General features: G+C 59.1%; 2 non-coding genes across 2 annotated transcripts; both read left to right on the top strand.

Annotated features, from left to right (window-relative positions):
• The first annotated feature begins 1,986 nt into the window (after positions 1-1,986).
• LOC142793576 (small subunit ribosomal RNA) lies at positions 1,987-3,801 on the top strand. The gene has a single exon (XR_012891651.1). It is a non-coding gene; the product is annotated as a small subunit ribosomal RNA (ribosomal RNA).
• A 1,719-nt stretch (positions 3,802-5,520) lies between these two features.
• LOC142793582 (5.8S ribosomal RNA) lies at positions 5,521-5,673 on the top strand. The gene has a single exon (XR_012891657.1). It is a non-coding gene; the product is annotated as a 5.8S ribosomal RNA (ribosomal RNA).
• The last annotated feature ends 629 nt before the right edge of the window (positions 5,674-6,302 follow it).

Genomic DNA, 6,302 nt, shown 5'->3' on the forward strand with positions numbered 1-6,302 from the left:
TCGCGGTCGCTAGTCGCACGAGCTCGGCAACCGCGTCTGCCGGGGCGGAGTTCGGGACGCCGACGGCTAAGTGGGAACCGCCGCTCGGATGTTCGCCGTTTGTGGCCGAGTGAGTGCTGGCACTCCGGCGAAGCCAAACGGGGCCGATTCCGGCACGATATCGGCGTCTTTCTACGTGCTCGCCGGCGACCGTCGCACGAGTACGGCAAAGTGCGTCTGCCGGGGCGGGGTTTGCGACGCGTACGCAATAGTGAGAACCGTCGCTCGGATGTTCGTCGTCTTTCGCCGAGCCAGTGCTGGCACTCCGGCGAAGCCGAACGGAGCCGATTCGGGCACGATATCGGCGTCTTTCCACGTGCTCGCCGGCGACCGTCGCACGAGTACGGTAAACCGCGTCAGCCGGGGCGGAGTTCGGGACGCCGATGCGAAAGTGGGAAGCGCCGCTCGGATCTTCGCCGTTTTTGGAGGAGTCAGTGGCGGCACTCCGGTGAAGCCAAGGTGCGCCAATTCGCGCACGATATCGGCGTCTTTCGACGTGCCCGCCGGCCACCGTCGCACGAGTACGGCAAACCTCGTCTGCCGGGGCGGGGTTTGCGACGCCGACGCAAAAGTGGGAACCGCCGCTCGGATGTTCGCCGTTTTTGGCAGAGTGAGTGCTGGCACTCCGGCGAAGCGAAAGAGCGTGAATGCGCCCACGAAAGTAGCGTATTTGGACGTGCTTGACGGCGACCGCCGCAGGAGTACGAAAAACCACGTCAGCCGGGGCGAGCGACCCACGGCGGTCTGGGTGCTTATCGCTGCTATTATAGGGGCACCCCGGCAGACGCAGAAAGAAAAAAAAAAAAAAAAAATGGGGACATGGCGTGCGTCACCGTGCGGCTTCGCAGCGTTGCCGAAGTCGCCGAGCCCTTCGACTGAGCCGAACGGCGGACAGGGAACGTTGGTCGGCCGTTCTAACCTGTCGGTGCCACGCCGAGACGTCGTTAAGGAAAACCGCGTCGTGGGCCTCTACGACGCCGTCGAGTCGTTGTACGTTTGGTGTCCAGCGTGTCGGCGGCGAGTAGCGGACACGTCGTTCACGACTTCGGTCTTTCGCAGTCGACGCGAACTTGCGGAGAGTCGTGGTGCCTCACGTTTTCGGCAGAAACCGCGGCGGAATTTTCCCGTGCGTGCGCGCACGACCTCGGTGCTGTGCCGTCAGCGTAGTGTTGCACAAACTCGTGGCCTACCCAAGGTGCGGTACGTTTGCGGCCGTATCCTCGGTGGGAATTTCGTGAGTAGGGTCGCAAATTCTACGACCTCGGCGGGTTTGAGAGCGACGTAGACTTGTGGCACGCTCAACGTGCCACACGTTTCGGGGCACACCCGCGGTGAAATTTTCTCGAGTACGCTCGTATTAGTGCCCAAGGAGGTCTGGGTACTTATCGCTGCTATTATGTGGGGGTTCTCGTGAGCGGCGTACGCGAAAGCGACCGGGTGTCTGATATGCGGCGGGCTTCGGCCTCGTCAAGCGTGTCCTCGGGTCTGCTCCAGGGGAATCCACGGCAGTCGTCTGCAGCCTCATCCGCTTGATGCGTTAGGGGCTGGTTGTCGGACGGTGCCGTTTTACCACGATATCGAGGTGTGTTCCGTGTCGTCCTCGGGCGATTCAGATGCGAAAGCGCCGAAGACGCGGGCGTGACCCGTCGTCTGGCGGCTTTGCAGTCTCGGCTCCGTTGCTAGTTCCGGCCGGTCCACCGACAGTGCAGCGGGCTTGGGCAACCCGCACGGCGCGACCGAGTCGATGCAACGAAAAAGAGCGAGCATGAACGTGCTTCTTGCCGCACGGCTCCCACTCGTCTTTCGGGAAGGTTGTGCCGTAGCGAGCTCGAACGCCGTCATCTCGGAGTGCAAAATAAGCGTGTTGGGGCGCCTGAAGGTGGCCTCCGCCGCACACAGACTGCGTCCGGCCCGCCGAAGGCGAGGACGGACGCGCAGTCGAACGATTACCTGGTTGATCCTGCCAGTAATCATATGCTTGTCTCAAAGATTAAGCCATGCATGTCTAAGTACATGCCGAAATAAGGCGAAACCGCGAATGGCTCATTAAATCAGTTATGGTTCCTTAGATCGTTTCTTCCTACTTGGATAACTGTGGCAATTCTAGAGCTAATACATGCAGTGAGCCTGGAGCCCTTTGGGTAACGGGTGCTTTTATTAGACCAAGATCGATCGGGTTTCGGCCCGTATTGTGTGGTGACTCTGGATAACTTTGTGCTGATCGCATGGCCACGAGCCGGCGACGTTTCTTTCAAGTGTCTGCCTTATCAACTTTCGATGGTAGGTTACTTGCTTACCATGGTTGTTACGGGTAACGGAGAATCAGGGTTCGATTCCGGAGAGGGAGCCTGAGAAACGGCTACCACATCCAAGGAAGGCAGCAGGCGCGCAAATTACCCACTCCCGGCACGGGGAGGTAGTGACGAAAAATAACAATACGGGACTCTTTTGAGGCCCCGTAATTGAAATGAGTACACTCTAAATCCTTTAACGAGGATCAATTGGAGGGCAAGTCTGGTGCCAGCAGCCGCGGTAATTCCAGCTCCAATAGCGTATACTAAAGCTGCTGCGGTTAAAAAGCTCGTAGTTGGATCTCAGTTCCAGACGAGTAGTGCATCTACCCGATGCGACGGCTCGGACTGAACATCATGCCGGTTCTTTCTTGGTGCACTTCATTGTGTGCCTCGAGATGGCCGGTGCTTTTACTTTGAAAAAATTAGAGTGCTCAACGCAGGCGAGTCGCCTGAATAAACTTGCATGGAATAATAGAACAAGACCTCGTTTCTGTTCTGTTGGTTTTTGGAATACGAGGTAATGATTAAGAGGGACGGACGGGGGCATTCGTATTGCGGCGCTAGAGGTGAAATTCTTGGACCGTCGCAAGACGAACTACTGCGAAAGCATTTGCCAAGAATGTTTTCATTGATCAAGAACGAAAGTCAGAGGTTCGAAGGCGATCAGATACCGCCCTAGTTCTGACCATAAACGATGCCAACCAGCGATCCGCCTGAGTTACTCAAATGACTCGGCGGGCAGCTTCCGGGAAACCAAAGTATTTGGGTTCCGGGGGAAGTATGGTTGCAAAGCTGAAACTTAAAGGAATTGACGGAAGGGCACCACCAGGAGTGGAGCCTGCGGCTTAATTTGACTCAACACGGGAAAACTTACCCGGCCCGGACACTGGGAGGATTGACAGATTGAGAGCTCTTTCTTGATTCGGTGGATGGTGGTGCATGGCCGTTCTTAGTTGGTGGAGCGATTTGTCTGGTTAATTCCGATAACGAACGAGACTCTAGCCTATTAAATAGGTGCGGGGTTCCCAGCACCTTACAACCTTCTTAGAGGGACAAGCGGCTCCTAGCCGCACGAAACAGAGCAATAACAGGTCTGTGATGCCCTTAGATGTCCGGGGCCGCACGCGCGCTACACTGAAGGAAGCAGCGTGTCTTTATCCCTGTCTGAAAAGACTGGGTAACCCGTGGAACTTCTTTCGTGATTGGGATAGGGGCTTGCAATTGTTCCCCTTGAACGAGGAATTCCCAGTAAGCGCGAGTCATAAGCTCGCGTTGATTACGTCCCTGCCCTTTGTACACACCGCCCGTCGCTACTACCGATTGAATGATTTAGTGAGGTCTTCGGACCGATGTCCGGCGCGGCCTTTCGGTTGCGCCGGTCTGTTGGAAAGATGACCAAACTTGATCATTTAGAGGAAGTAAAAGTCGTAACAAGGTTTCCGTAGGTGAACCTGCGGAAGGATCATTAACGGATTGTGAAGGGTGAGCGCCTCAGCTGCGTCTGCGCCCGACACTTTCTGCCGCTGACCCCGTTTGGACGCGGGGTCGGCTTTTCCCCACGGGGCTGCCTGAATGTGGAGCGGCACCCCGTGACAAATTGTTGCGCCCAGCGGACGCCAACACCGCGACCTTGGACGGTCGGCCAGGTGGCGGACGCGGGTACAAACGGCGCAACGCACTCATAGGTCGGCTTTCGACCCGCCACTGCACCGTGGCTCGAAGCGCTCGAAATGCGCGACCCGACCGCTGCGGGACCGCCTAGTACTGTAAACAGGAGCGGCGGAGCGCGAACGGCGAGTCGTGGTTACGTCGGTAGAAGGCGAGGCTGCGCGTTCCCGAAACGCCAGCCGAGTGCCCTCCCGACCGTTCGAGCGTGCAAGAACGAGACCCGACAATCGCGCGGCGACTGCCAAGTACGAGAGGAACGGCACAAGCGTCGGCGGTCGGTCAAGGAACTGGCGATGTGACGGGTCCGCTGTGCACCAGTGCATACCGTCCCGCCGTCCGCGGCAAGCGCCTCCGCGTCCTCGGGTGACGGAGGCTGCCGGTCGGTTCTTGCAGGCGAGGGATCTCGCTGGCACCGGTTCGCGTTGACGCGCGGCCGGTCATGGCACGGCGATGCGACGGCCGAGGTGCGCAGTACTCGATGGAGGAACCGCACGCTCCGATGACCGTCCCGCCCTCCGCGGCGTATGCGTACCGACCGTAATGGTTGCAGCAGCGCCGGCCGGCTTTTGAATTCGCCACACGAAACACGGTGCGAGATCGCGGTTAGGGGAGCGTCGACGTTGCCAGGCGTTTTGCTTGCTGCCGAGGGAAAGGCGGCACGGCCACGTCGCGCTCGTCGCGATTAGCGGGTCTGCGCGCTTTGGGAAGGTGCCGCAACGACTTGCCGAAAGAGGAAGCACGGAAGAACGAGGGACTTGGACGTCCCGACAATTGAACGCACTTGCGGCCAGGCCCTTGCTGGCTTCGTTCTTCCGCCTCGAGTAGGCTCGTACGCGGCTCCGGCGCCGAAAGTGGTCCTTGGCACCGACTTCGGTGGACGTGGGAAGTGCCGCGCAAGTACGGCGCGCCTGGCTCCACCTGTTGGCTAAAGTAGGCAGCCGGATCGGCATTTTGGTGTGCGGTGGCAAACCGTGGATGCGAAAAAAGCTTGTGCGATTTCGTGGAACAAAAAGCGGGGGTCCCCCTTTTTATGCGGAGGAGACCGACCCGCCTGCCGTGGTGAACCGCGACGCCACGGTAAAAACGGGAGAGGCTTGTCGATGGGACCGTGCATCCCGCGCTCCACGGAGGCCGGGAGGCGGCCGCCCGAGGAAATGTGTAGCCGTCGAGGCCCGCATCTGCGTGCACTCTTATCCAAATGGGTGTACCGCAGGCATTTTCTGGTTAGGCGGGCCAATGAGAGCGAGCACACAACGATACCTACGGGTCCGGCTTGGAGAACCGGCTTCGACGCCTCCCGAGTATTTATAGAGGGGTGGACCACGAAAGCACTCGCAAGTAGCGAAAGCGAAACGCCGTCCGAAACACACCGTTTGCTCGATTTGCGGCAGCCGAAAAAGGCGCGGCAGAGTTTTGGAGTCCAAGCGTGCGCTGAAAAGCGCCCTTCTTGGCCACTGTTTGGCCGAGTGCCAGAAACGTTTGGTTTTGACTGTACGGAATTGAACAAACACTTTTTCACGACTCTAAGCGGTGGATCACTCGGTTCTCGGGTCGATGAAGAACGCAGCCAGCTGCGAGACTTGGTGTGAATTGCAGGACACACTGAGCACTGATTCTTTGAACGCACATTGCGGCCTTGGGTCTTCCCTTGGCTTCGTCTGTCTGAGGGTCGGATCACATATCAAGAGAGCCTTCGGCGCACAAGGGAACGTGAGCCGTCGACTCGTTTTGACCGCGTCGGCAACACGGACAGCACGCTGAACACCTCACAGCGAGCGCCAACAGCGGCCACTCAAGGGCGAGACGGTGGCGACCGTCGTGCCAGAGCCCAACCGAAACGGGGGCGACCGACTGCATTGAGGATGTGGCACCTCGTTGAGACCGCCGCAGGACTTCGAGTCGGAAGGAAGCCTGCAGGGAAAGTGCGGTCGAGGTTGCGTACTCCTCTCTGCGACCGGGCGCGCAAGAGCTGCGAGAGCCACGGACGCGCAACTTTAACGCACGGTAAACACGAGGAGCGAAAGCCGGCCAGCAAAGCTTCTCCAGCCGTGCGCAAAGTGCGCGAGATCGCAGCCTTGCGTTGCGCTTGTTGCCCTCGAAGTAAGCAGGGTGTCCCGTAGACCGGGCGCTCGAACACGCTGCGGGGCCGTGCCTCCTCCAGGCTTTGCCGCGCGAACAGGGAACGTTCGCGCGCAAAGCGCAGGGAGGTGAGGAGGCTGCGCCCGACGTTTGCGGTTCGCTGCGTACGCGGTTGATGCGGAGAGCACGGCGCGACGACTTGCCGCGAAGCGGAAAAAGTCT

Source organism: Rhipicephalus microplus, unplaced genomic scaffold (genome assembly GCF_043290135.1).
Source record: "Rhipicephalus microplus isolate Deutch F79 unplaced genomic scaffold, USDA_Rmic scaffold_308, whole genome shotgun sequence".
Taxonomy (NCBI): domain Eukaryota; kingdom Metazoa; phylum Arthropoda; class Arachnida; order Ixodida; family Ixodidae; genus Rhipicephalus; species Rhipicephalus microplus.